The sequence below is a fragment of the Phacochoerus africanus genome, chromosome 11, assembly GCF_016906955.1.
Source record: "Phacochoerus africanus isolate WHEZ1 chromosome 11, ROS_Pafr_v1, whole genome shotgun sequence".
NCBI classification, from domain to species: domain Eukaryota; kingdom Metazoa; phylum Chordata; class Mammalia; order Artiodactyla; family Suidae; genus Phacochoerus; species Phacochoerus africanus.
In genome coordinates this window covers 121,965,804-121,978,140 of record NC_062554.1, presented here as the reverse complement: position 1 = coordinate 121,978,140, position 12,337 = coordinate 121,965,804, and the positions used below count along the sequence as shown (strand labels likewise).

At 50.3% G+C, this 12,337-nt stretch overlaps 1 long non-coding RNA gene across 1 annotated transcript; it reads right to left on the bottom strand.

The window, feature by feature from the left end:
• Positions 1 to 2,686: 2,686 nt before the first annotated feature.
• Positions 2,687 to 5,273, bottom strand: LOC125111842 (uncharacterized). The gene is made up of 4 exons (XR_007130952.1): positions 4,797 to 5,273; positions 3,742 to 4,036; positions 3,341 to 3,460; positions 2,687 to 2,946 (listed from the first exon to the last, which is right to left on the bottom strand). It is a non-coding gene; the product is annotated as an uncharacterized LOC125111842 (long non-coding RNA).
• Between the last annotated feature and the right edge of the window lie 7,064 nt (positions 5,274 to 12,337).

Below are 12,337 nucleotides of genomic sequence, written 5' to 3'. Positions count from 1 at the left end.
AGCATCTGGCTGCCTCCTTTGAAGAGGCCCATCACATCCATCATCTGGGCAGGAGAAGAGCTTCCTGCAGCCCCCAACAGCATCCCACCATTTCCCCGCAGAGCGCTTGTCAAACTGAGCCCCTGGCTTCCGTTCATCCTTCAAAGCAAAGAGCCGTGCGATGATCTGAACGCAGACAAGAGCAAAACTCCCAGCAGCAGCCTTCCTGTTCTCAGATTCAGAGTAGAATGAAATTCCCTGCCAGCATCCTCCTACTCCAGAGAGGTTCTGAGATGACCCAGGCCACTGTTCCTAGAGTTCAGAGAAGGTCGAAGACCTTTCTTAAGCTTGCAGCCAGGACCTGGGGTCAGCTTCAGAGTCCTTCCACTCACAGGCATGGAGCCAAGACAGCAAAAGTGGCTCCTAACCCTCGCTCTGGTGTTTTGTTTTTGATTTTTTTTTCTCCTTTGACTTGTCCTTACCCTTAGCAAAATTCCCTTGTCCTAGATCCCTTTCCTTCAGGTTCCTGGTCCCTGCTCAGTGGCCCTCCTGGGCCTGCCAGCTCCTTACAGCAGGTGGTGACCCAGGGCGGCATCATTCCCACAGAGGCAGCATTGGCATTTCAGGGAGAACGGGAGATGATGCTTCAAACTAGACCAGTAGCCCAACAGAAGCTACAGGCTAGTAGGAGTTGAGGTTTAGGGGCATGAGACTGTCCCCTTGTCCCCCAGGAGGCCCTTCGAATCACACACCCGAGTCCTCCTGGAGCTGCAAGGCACGACCCCTTGAAGGACATTCTGGGCAGAAGATTCTGAGAGTACCCAGGGCTGGGGTAGGGGGAAGCTATTCAGGACATACAAAGGCAAGCCAGCAAAGCAGAAGCGTCCATCCGCAAGGATGCCAGGGACTCTGATTAAACTGATACTCCCCTGAACAGAGAAGCAAATCAGAAAAGCCCCTCTTCCCCCGCCCCCGCCCACATTCACTGCTGCAGAGCAGGGATTCCCCCCACCCCCACCCCACCCCTCTCCCTGGCTTACAGGTGCCCAGACTCTTCCTGAGGAGTCTGCTGATGGGGAGGGGGTGCGGGGTGCCTAGCACTGGCCAGGGAAGGAGTTCTAGGGGCTTAGCAGGATTCCTTTTGCCAAAGGTGGGAAAAGAAAGATGGGGCCCTGAGCTGGTGCCGGGCTGCCCAAGGGCTGGGGTAGCGACATCTCTCTCAGCAGCCACAGTAAAGCCCCCACCTGCTCCATTCCTAGCCTCCTGGTAAGAGCCAACGAAATAGATCTGTCTTCATCAATCCAGATCCTCTAACTGACACGGCTCATTTTTTAAAAAGACCGAGGGAGATGAAACCTCCTGGTCTCTCCTTGGATCTCAGTGACAGATTTTTCTGATTCACCTCATTACCTCCTCCTACAGGGGCCCATTCATTTCCACCTCATTTTCCTCCCAGTTCTCATTCCTGTCCCCATCCCAGCATATCCCGACGGCGGTGGGGACGGGGGTGGGGGTGGGGTCTCTATCTTCACCCAGCTTTCACCCTGCCAGACATGGCCTCACTCCCTCAGCACATCTCTCTGGATTCATACGGGTTGTCTTTTCTGCCCTCTCTCCTCCAGATCAAAAGCCCTGGAAATCTTTCAATCCGGTGTCTCAGGAAGAAACAAATCCCAGGGCAATGGCCTAAGAGGATGCTGACCCCTGGGCTTTGATTGAAAAGTAAAGGGAGACTCTCACTCTGGCCTGGAACCCTTCTGCCTCAGGTTGCTCTGAGTGGCAGTGGCCTTTGCAAAGATCTTGAACCCCGTTCTTCACATCTCTGGATCTGCCGTAGCATCTAGCCAAAGGACAAAGTACACACTCAACAGCTAATCAGTGAAGAGAATCCCTCTAAAGTTCACGCCATTCATTGCACACTGCCTAGGATCACTAATATATTTGAAAATGGCGGGCTCTTAGAATTAGAAGGGAACCACAGGGGTCATCAGTTCGCCCCTCACCCAGCCCAGGAACATGCACTGTAGGACTTCTGATGGGTGGTCATCTAGCCTAGACTCCCTGACCATATCTATGACCGTAAATACCTAAGGAAGCCCAGCCCTTGTCACAGTTGAGAGCTCTAGTTATGAGAAAATCCTTTCTACTGCTTACCAGAAAAATCCCCACTGCTGCATCCCACACCCCTCCACACATCTGTTTGCAGAACTTGTGTTATCTGCGAGAGTGTAAGTTCCCGGAGGCAGTGCCCAGGGCAGATTGGCTTGCGGATTGTTCTCTAGTTGAAGGTGGTTGCAAATTCTCTCTAGCTCACTGGGTAAGCGAGATCGAAGAAAAAGGAAGCCAAGCCCACACGACTCTGCCCATGCTCCTCCCAACTCCACCGAGCCGGGTCTCCACCCCTTCTTACTTTCCTCCATCAACAAGACAGCAATTTAACACCAAAAGAAACACAAAAACGATCCTCGGGTTGTTGGGCTCCCTTCCTGATCCTCAGCCCCATCCCAGGTCATCGAAATATTGCTGATAACATTTTCCTCCCAGAAGGATATGCTTACAGACAGAGCAAGGATGGGCTTTTCCAGACTGAGAAAAACAAAACCCTACTCCCTCTGTCCTCTGCTCAGTGTTCAGGGTACTGTAACTAATCCAGAAGACGTGAATACAAACAGAGGTTAACTTTAGATTTCAGACAAGCACTTCCAAAGCACATATAAACTGTTTTTAACTCGGAGGCGTTCAAAGAACAAGACACTGCCTTGTTAGAGCCACAAAACTGGCTGGCAGTTTTCTAAGCATTTGGATATTAAGTGAATGCAGATGCAAAGATACACTATGCAAATAATAGACCCATGATCAACCTCTTCGAGTTTACAAGGAAGCTGTCTCTGGTGTTGGACCACAAGCCTAGAATAGACCAAAGCACTTCCTTGACTGTGTTCCTGGGCAGGCAATTTGAGCCTTGGCCTGAAAAAGAGTGAAAGGAATATTAGAGAGCAATATTGATGAATATTTATTCCCCGGAAGACTGAGTTTTAAAGTTAGTGGTGAAAGGGACCAAGAAGAGGTAAAAATAGTGGTTGAGATGAGGTCATGTTAAGTGGCAGATCTTTATAAACTATAAAGCCCCATTCAATGTGAAGCATTACAGACTGTAAGCAGATTTCTGAGGGCAGAAGATCCTCAGAAAACATTAGATACATTTTTCTTACCTGAGGCCTAGTTCCACCCTTGGGTTGTTTATGGGGAAAAAGGCAAAATAAAAGCTGATTTTGTTGGACAGAAAAGAAACGAAAGGAAACGGACACACAAAACATGGACATGCTTAAAAAATCGGCAGCATACATTGAACTCTGCCCACCTCTCGAAAATATGTTCCCCAAAGTTTCCGCTGGTCCCCTTCAGACTCAAGGAGGCAGTTTCAGCAGGCATTCTGGGAGAGGGCAGCAAAAGTTTGCCGCTGGGATGGCCTTGGGCTTGACTTTGCAGAGGTAAAAAAGAAAGGCGTGAAAACAATGCAAAGCCCTCCCACCGGATTCCACCTTCTTCTGTTGGCCACTTCCTTCCTTCCTTCCTTCCCTCCTTTCCCTTCCCTTCCTGCGGGAGCTCCTCTGCCCCACCTTCCTTCCTGGGGAGGAGGACCTGCCCTTTCCTCTTCTAGGGCTGGTGCCAGAAGGATGAACAATGTGCTCTTGAGGGGGGTGGGGGCGTGGACAGGGGCGAGGGGAGTCTAGAGGTGGGGAGAGGCAGATGCTGTGTAACCTGAAGCACAGAGTGGACAAGCAGAGATGACGTTAGCGATGTTTCCTCTGCGGGGGGCATGTCGAGGGTCTTTGGCCAGTTCCCAGAAGTTTCCTTTACTCAAGCTTAACCATCGAAGAAACAGGTAATGGTGGCAGCGGAAGCAGACCTCCTCTTACACGCCCACCACCGCGCCACCGACGGTAGCCAAGTAAAGCGGTGTCTCGGTGGAAGAAAAAAGGGTGATGTGAACGAAATACAAAGGGGACTCGATCCAGGTAGCCATTGGCGACTTCCCCTCTGCTATCCCAGTCTCCTGAGAGAAAAAGGCAGAGATGTTAAGGGGGTTTCGGGAAGTCTTGAAAAGGCTGAGGACAGAAAGTAGGTTGTGTTAGGCAGGGGAGCCAGCGGACAATACAAAAGGTAGGGCAGAGCAGTCGCCCTCACAACAAAAGCATTAAGCTGGCAAAGGAGATGACAGAGTGGGGGAGGGGCAAGGTCTAACGGAGTCGGTTTTGAAGGCAAATCTCTGGAGTGAAGGCCAAGCTTAAGGTGGCAAACACAAAACAGAAGGCGCTCCAGGAGACAGCTGTGAGGGCTGGGACGAGCGAGATGAAGACGAGAGTATGAAATCAAAGGGTCGGTCGAGCGAAGGAGGGCGCCAGGGAAACACGGCCGGGAGGGCCCCGCTTTGTCTGGCGAGGGCGGCGGATGGGGCAGCACGTGCAGCCGGGAGCACCCGGGGCCGCCGGGCTCCCAGCCCAAGAGCGCCCGGGAGGAGGCCTGACGCGCTGGGGGCGGGCCCTCCGATTACCCGGGCCTCTTGCCCACGGGCCCCGCGCTACAAAAGGGGCGCATCGTCAAGTTCCAGGCTGCAGCAGATTGCCGCTGTCCTGCAATACCCTAGCACCCTGGCACCGCGCCACTGGCACCACCCGGGGGTTGGAAATAGCTGCGCGGTTCCCATGGAGACTAGCTGCGACTCCAGCCCCGCCCCGCCCCGCCCCGCCCGCGGCGCAGGTCCGCCGGCGGGTGCCAAGGCTGCCTCCCTCCCACCTGGGCGCCCCTCTGGTAACCTTGGCAACGGCGGCCGCTGCGCGCGGTGGGGAGGTGGGGGCGACTCCCAGCGCTGCCGGGCGGGGCCGGTCTCTAGTCTGCGGCGCGCTCCGCCCCGACCCCAGCGCCGGCCTCAGTCCCAGGCCCCGACCCGCCCCATTGCGGCCCGGCCAGCTCTCGGGCGGGGCCACCAACGGGCCCGGCAGCAGGCGCCAGGGGAGCTGGCGCAGGAAGCTTGCCCTCCCCGTCGCCGGCCCGCCCGGAAAGGCGGGAGCAGGGGAGGAAGCTCCGCGGCGGTGGAGGCTGCAGGAGCGCCGCGCTGGCCGTGTTGTCTCCTCAGAGCCTCCCCCGGCCGCGCCTGACCTCCGGCCCCTCAAAATCCTCCCCAGATCTCCCCACCCTGCCCTTTCTCTGGGGATGGGAGGAGACCTTGGCGGAGAGTCCCGGGCCTGCGCAGTCAGGTGCAAGGGGTGCCTAGAAAATAAAGCCTTCTCCTACCCGAGGGTCGGGGGTGGGGGGGGTTGGGGGGGTAAGAAACCCGGAAGTGTGGGCTGGTGGGGGAATCGCCCTTCGGCGACCGAGTCTTGTGATCTGGAAGCCCCTCCCCAAGTTCACTGCACTCTGAAAAGTCCCTGTTGCTCCTTGATGAGATTGCAGGCCCGACTCCCAGGAAGATTTCCATCGTGCGTGACCCTCGCCCGTTTTGTTTGTTGGCGAGGTGTGCAGGGAGTATTGCAGGTCCCCAAAAGAGTGTCTCCAGCTTCCAGGGTGATGGGGACAGAATTGAAGACTTTGGGAGTTCCCTAGTGGCTCAGTGAATTAAGGATCCGGCGTTGTCATTGCTGTGGCTTGGGTCACTGCTGTGACACAGATCGGATAGATCTCTGGCCTTAAAGAATTGAGAATGGAGGAGTTCTCGTCGTGGCGCAGTGGTTAACGAATCCGACTGGGAACCATGAGGTTGCGGGTTCGGTCCCTGCCCTTGCTCAGTGGGTTAACGATCCGGCGTTGCCGTGAGCTGTGGTGTAGGTTGCAGACGCGGCTCGGATCCCGAGTTGCTGTGGCTCTGGCGTAGGTGGGTGGCTGCAGCTCCGATTCAACCCCTAGCCTGGGAACCTCCATATGCCGCAGGAGCGGCCCAAGAAATAGCAAAAAGACAAAAAAAAAAAAAGAATTGAGAATGGAGACTTTGATCCACCAAATAGGGGAAGGAAGAGGTGGAGGAAGGAATGGGGCAGACCAGACTGTTCCATTTACACCATCCCTCTTCAGAGGCAGCGTCTACCCCCGACTTTGGGAAGGTGAGCTAGGGCAGCGCAGAGCCCCGGGAATTTAGTTCAAAACAGAAAAGGTTTTGAATTAAATTAATGTTTAGTGAAGGAATATGATTAAAACTAGACAGTGCCTTCAGTTGTCCTGGGTGGCCAGGGCATCTCCAGGAAATACACAAAGTATTCAGGTCCTTTGAAATTTGGTCCCAAATCAAAAGACCATAATAAAATAATAACCTGCTTTTGTAAAGGCCTTTCCTCTAAGAATGTTGGCTCATTCCACATTTATTTCCCACTTCAAATTCCATAAAATTGCAGAGCAGAAGAAAGGAGTTATATGGGGCAAATGAGTTTCACTTATCCATGATTAGAGTGGAGGAGCATCAAGAGTTCCCTTCCTAGTTCTTAGAACCCTGTGTTTTTTTTGACGTGGTATGGTGGACTTACCTTGGTATGGTCAAGAGTTTGGGGATGTGCAATCAGAGGGCGTGAGACTTGCTGGGCCATTTAGGCCTAAGTTTCCTCATCTGAGAAATGATTATTGTGAAAATGAGGTAATGTATGAACTATTCCTCATAAGCTGTAGGATTTGCCACACACATGCTTTAGTTCCTGGGACATCTATTAGCTGATACACAAGTCATTATTCATAGACTCTAGCTGCAAAATGCTTTCCTAAGAGTTTATTGGTTATTTCTCCAGATGTCATAGTTTGATACAGACAACCTTTTCCCAGTGTCCTCTGAATGGGAGAAGAAATGGGAGTTGTTTTTTCAGAGCCACTCCTGTATCCTTGGTTCAGTTTCACATTAAAATACCAGATGACTTCCTTTTTTACTTCTTAGCCTATAGGACAGCTTCAACCACTACACACTCCAAGTCTAGGCACCAGAAACCCAAGCCCAGAAGAGCTGCCCCAGTAAGAGACAGGGAGTTATAAAAGAATAAATGTTAACACAGGACCAGAGGAGACAATCTGACAACCCAGAGAATAAGACAGAAGGTGCTTTGGACTCAGGAGGGTGCCAGATCTGCAAGTTGGAGGGCATGGAGGCAGGTCTGAAGGGCTCTATGTGCTGCTGAATATCCTTTAGTATTACTGTAGAGTGAATTGTCCATCTCCCCCCCAAACCACCAGCACATTCATATGTTGAAGCTCTGATTCCCAATGTGACTGCATCTGGAGTACCATCTTTAGGATGTAATTAAAATTGAGTTCATAGGCATTGTGGCTTTATAAGAGGGGAAAGAATCTCTCCACTACCACCACCAGGTGTGCGTACAATGAGAAGGCAGTCATTTGCAAGCCCTCACTAGAACCCAACTATGCTGGCACGCTGATCTCCATGCTCCAACACTATGAGAAAATAAATTCCTGTTGTTTAAGTCACCCCGTCTGTGGCATTTTGTTATGGCAGCCCGAGCAGACTAAGACAAATATGTCTTGCTTGGAGCTGAACACCCTTCCTACCACCTCCACCACCTGGCGTTTGGTTCAGCACTTCCACAGTTGTCTCATTTTTAATTCACTGTGTGAGTTGGAATTGGCAGGACTTATTTTTAAATGAAGAAGCTAAAACTCAGGATGATGTGACTTGCTGAGAGTCAGATAGTGAATGGGCCAAACCAGTGCTTGAGTCTCCCCAGACAACATCTAGTCAACTAAGGCTATGCACTTACCATGTGCTGGCTTCTGATCTAGATTAAGGCAGTAGAAAGATGAATGGGATTTAGAGTTGAGGAGGGCACAGTCTGGTCAGGAAGAGAAATACGTGAATGAATAATTTCAGCAAGGAGAAGTATCTACCAGGATAACAGGCCGAGCAGGTCTGTGGGGAAAGCGTTCCAGGCAGAGGAATCCTCGGAAAAGATGGCTTTTGCAGCGGGGGGGGGGGGGGGGGACCATCAGTACTGCTGAGAGCAGAGCATGGTGGAGGGAAGGAAGGGGTAGAGACACTCCACATGCCTTTGGAGATACATCTCCTTCTCCTCCTGCCCAAAGACTCCCAATTGCCTCCCCAGGGTCCTGGCCAAAGGGGAGAACTGAACTTGAACAGAGAGCAAGGCAGTCCTTAAGGGACCTAATATCTCTAAGCAGAAGCAACAATAAACTCTTCAATGAGGTTCATATTGACAGTCTATAGTAAAATAGCTTTGATCCTTTGAGCTGGGGTCTCCTAAGGGTTAGTTGATTACAGCCCTAATCATTTGCGAATAAGCAATAATGTGCTTTAATGAGGAGACAGTATGAATTGCATACCTATGGCTTTTACTAGCAAGGTGTCAATGTTTATACCCAGCTGCTGGTGTCCAGAGGCAGGAAGCTTTATTAGTACGGGATCATCCCTCACAACAGAAATGCAGCAAAGGACCTTGGCTAATGAAGGGACTAACACCTATCTGTTCCACTTGGGGAGCATTCGTCCAAGTTCTTACTAGTTACAGTCCGATACGAGGATTCACTTATCTTCTGCTTTATGAGTACAAGTTGCATACCTGTGTTTATCACATCTTTAATCCACTCTTTCAGGGATTTATTAAATCACAGCACTCAAATGCCCTCTCTGGGGGAGAGACTGTAGGTGGGGGAAGAAATGAATCCAGAAGGGCTACTTGCACTCCCAGCCCCTCTCCCAGGGAAACCCAGTTCCTCAGGTCTGCTCACCTCCCCAGGGTGCTCATTCTGCACACCAGGCCAACAGCCAATTTAAAGGCTAGTTCTGGGATTTCAACATCACTCTGCCTGGGACCAAATGAAGACTATCACCTCTGCCTCACTGGAGACCTCATTAGAACTTGAACTCTGGTCTTTGTTCCTTCCCAGCGGGTTCAATACAATGGAGAAGGTAAGGGGAGAAGGGGGGTCGGTAAACCCACAACTCCCAGAGCAGCAAGAGTCCGACAGCCTCTGAGAACTAGAAGTGAGTAAACAGGCAATTACCTACAAGACAGCCGGGTAACCAGAGAAGTGGCTGAAATGAATTGATTCTACTCACTGTCTAAGAGACATCTGCCTTCCCTCAGCCCCGCTACCCCACTCCAACTTCTCAAGGCTAATTTCAGCACCCTCTGCCCACTTTCCAAGTGATATTCCATGCTGAACAGAACCAAGATCCCAGGACTGAGAGGCGAAGGGTTCCCTTCTGGCTACATTGTCAATGTCACTGCCCTTTGTCTATATTGTGAAAAGGGGAAAGAATCAGATGGTGCCGCACCCTCCCTACTCCAAGACCTATAGCCTTCCTATCCTTTGGGGGAAGAGAATTTAGGAAGAAAGAGGTGACTCAGAATTTGCTTCTTAGAAATAGCAGTGGGAACCCAGCTGGGCTGCAGGAAGTGTGGGGTCTGAGTGAAAGAAGCCTCAAATTCCTTTCTTTCTTTTGGCTGGGAGCTCCCTCCCGCCTAGCTTCCAGGCTGGTCCCCAGTTATTTATTTACTTATTTTTTTCACCTTCTCTGGTTCAACTGATATCAGTTCAGATCCTGGCACTGAAAGGCCTCTACATAGATAAGATTGAGGTCCAGCACTTATCTTCAAAGAATTTATAATCTGGTGGGGACGGGAGAAGGAAAGAATTTCAGGAAGTTAAAAAACATGTACTCAATGGACTCACAGATACAGAAAGCAGACTTATGGTTACCAAAGGGAAAGGGTGGCTGGGAGGATAAATTAGTTTGGGATTAATACATACGACTAATACACATAAAATAGATAACCTACTGTATAGCACAGGGAATTATACTCATAAAATAGATAACCTACTGTATAGCACAGGGAATTATACTCAACATAATAACCTATCATGAAAAAGAATCTGAAAAAAGGAATATATGTACATATGTATGTGTGTGTATGGGTATATATATGGGTATATATAAGTGTGCGTGCTTGTGTATGTTTATCTGAATCACTTTGCTGTGTACTTGAACCTAACACAACATTGTAAATCAACTACACTTTGATATAAACAAACAAACCCAAATAACAATACAAGGCAATGTACAATACGTGCCTCAGGAGAAGAGCCACCGCAGCTACTATCTCCAGTCATTTCTCACCAGAATCACTGAACAGCCCTCTAACTGGCCCTGCCTCCCCCTGCCTCCAGGCTTTCCTCTTCCACTTCTGGTCCTGTCTCTACACTATAGCTGGGACCGATCTAAATGCAAAACTGATCGGGTCCCACACCTGCCTAAAAGCTCCTTAGCTCCCCCACATCTTTTAAGATGAAACCAAAGCCCCTGACATGGTACCCTAGTCTTTTATAATTCATCAAGCCATTCCTACTCCATGCTCATGCTCCATTAGGAATTTGGATGTTGTGATGTCCAGATACTTACCAGGTCTCTGGCCTCAGGGCCTTTGCACAGGCAGCTCGATCTGCCTGGAATTCTTTTCCTCTTACTCCTTATTTGGCTAACTCCAATTTGCCTTTGGGGACTCAGCCCAGAAATAACGTGATATTCTGAGTTAAGCACCCCTCATCCACATCCCCAGATCACCACGGTATGAAGCCTGAATCACAGTGAGTTAGTTACCAGCCCTCTCCCCGCTAAACATCAAGTTCCTGACTCATCTTGGACCTGGGACAGAGTAGCCTGGCACAGAATAGACAACAAATGACGGCTGGATGAAAGGCTGCACAGCAGGCAGAGGAGGTTGTAGAGAATATGGGAAGTCATTGGAGGCTCTTGAGTCAGAGGCTGATAATATCACAAAAACGATATTGTAAGCTGAGTAATCCATTAGCTACCCAGTAGGTAGTGCTGAGGGGAGGGAGGATGAGGGAAGGGGCAGAACAGAATGAAGTAACAAAAGCTGGAAGTAAAGAATAAGGAAGGTGATTGTGGGTGCTGGAAAGAGGGTGGAAATGGGCTTCATGGCGGAAGTGGTGCTAGAAGCCTGAGCAAGTGGGATGTGTTGGCAAGGTGGCACACTGATGCCAGAGAAGGAACTTGAGTAGGGGAAACAGACCGAAGTCAGGAAGGCACTGCGTGCAGGTAGCAGCCGGAAAAGGGCTGCACAGGAATCTGTGAGAGGAGATGATGAGTTTGTTTTTAGAAATAGCTTCAGCTAATTAGGACAGAAAGCCCACAGACTCAGGGAATTTTGAGCTCTGCGTCGAGCTTGTCTCTTGGTGGTCGCAGCATGAAAAGACTGACAAGCTAGGGCCTTGTCTTTCCAGAAAACCGAGATGAAAGCCCAGGACGGAGGTTGCTTTGTAACTCTCTCCTCCAGCTTCAGCACAAAATGATCCCACCACCAAGGAGAGCTATTCATTCTTCTGTGTTTTTCCCCATGGTCCAGAGGATGTTGCTTGGGGCTAATGGCAGTTTCTCCATCTGGACGGGGCTATATTCTATCAAACGCACGACTGTGTTCAGTTCACTCCCTTTTCCCCCTTCTCATATCCTTCCTGTTTTCTGACTGCATTTTTTTTTAATCTTGTGTTTCTCTTGAAAGCATCCCAAACATCTGTCTCTCCTGTCTTCACCCTTCTCTCCCACCCCACTCTCACCTCCTTAACCTCTCATCAGTTGCCTTAAGACCTAAAACTGCTCGGCTGCCTTCCCTCCTCTGAGCACTGGGGCCTCTTTGTTGGACATGCCTCAACCTGTTCTCAGCCTCAGACAAATCCTCCATAACACTGAGAATGACAGATGAGGTCAGACTTGCTTGGGGGGGAGGGGGGAGAAGGAAAAGGGAATTTATCCAGGAAACCATGCTCATTCATAACTGGCTTTGCAAATGAGGACAGACGTGTGTGTGTGTGTGTGTGTGTGTGTGTGTGTGTGTTTCTGCTGACAAGAACCCCGAATCCTGCTTTCCTCAGAGCACATGCCTGCACTCCGATGTTTTAAACGCCTAATATATAAAGAGAATGAAGCATCAGAACTGTATGTCTTTGGATTAGTAGCTGGCGGCACTAGGGTTTGGGGAAGGGCTCCCTCGTCCTCTGAGGTCCCCTCTTATTTTGTCACCTTGCCAACTGGATCTGCTGGCGTTGAAGCAGCAAGAGTCTTCGCTGGTGGAAGGTTCGGAAGAGAATGTGGGCGGCTGATACTAACAAGGTCCCTGGAGTGATTTATTAGTGTCTTCAGTCTCCTTTTATTTGACAGGAGAAGGAAAAGAAAGTGTTTATTCCTTCTGATAAGAGCCCCTCACTTAGTTTATATATTCAACCCCAATCACCTCCATAGGAACTGTTTCTGAGCCCATTGGTTTGGTGTTAAGACAGGCACAGGCCCTTTCAACTGACCCAGCGTCCTTTCTAGCCACCATCCTGGTAT